The following is a 483-nucleotide window of genomic DNA, read 5'->3' as shown; positions in this document are numbered from 1 at the left end:
TTTTTGATGTAAAGTTCCATGATTCATTAGTTGCGTATAACACCCAGTGCACCATGCAATAAGTGCCCTCCCTTCTACCCATCACCAGCCTATCTCCTTCCCCCACCCCCCTCCACTCTGAAGCCCTCAGTTTGTTTCTCAGAGTCCATAGTCTCTCATGCTTCATTCCCCCNTGCTTCATTCCCCCTTCTGATAACCCCCCTTTCTTTATCTCTTTCTTCTCCTACCGATCTTCCTAGTTCTTATGTTCCATAGATGAGAGAAACCATATGAAAATTCTAAATAAAAAGTAGGAAATAGAAACAAAAAGCACAGGATGAAGAAAGAGAATCTAAATATCAATAAGGTCCATTCTTTGTCTTGAATTATTATAATTAATCTTTCAGTCAAGTTAATCCACCCTCCCCATGGGTAAAAATGATCATAGTGATTCCATTTATAATTGTGTAGAGACCAGGCTACAGTAGTTACAGTTGTGTGTGC

This window comes from Ailuropoda melanoleuca, unplaced genomic scaffold, assembly GCF_002007445.2.
Source record: "Ailuropoda melanoleuca isolate Jingjing unplaced genomic scaffold, ASM200744v2 unplaced-scaffold6751, whole genome shotgun sequence".
NCBI classification, from domain to species: Eukaryota; Metazoa; Chordata; class Mammalia; order Carnivora; family Ursidae; genus Ailuropoda; species Ailuropoda melanoleuca.
Note: the sequence above shows the minus strand (reverse complement) of the source record.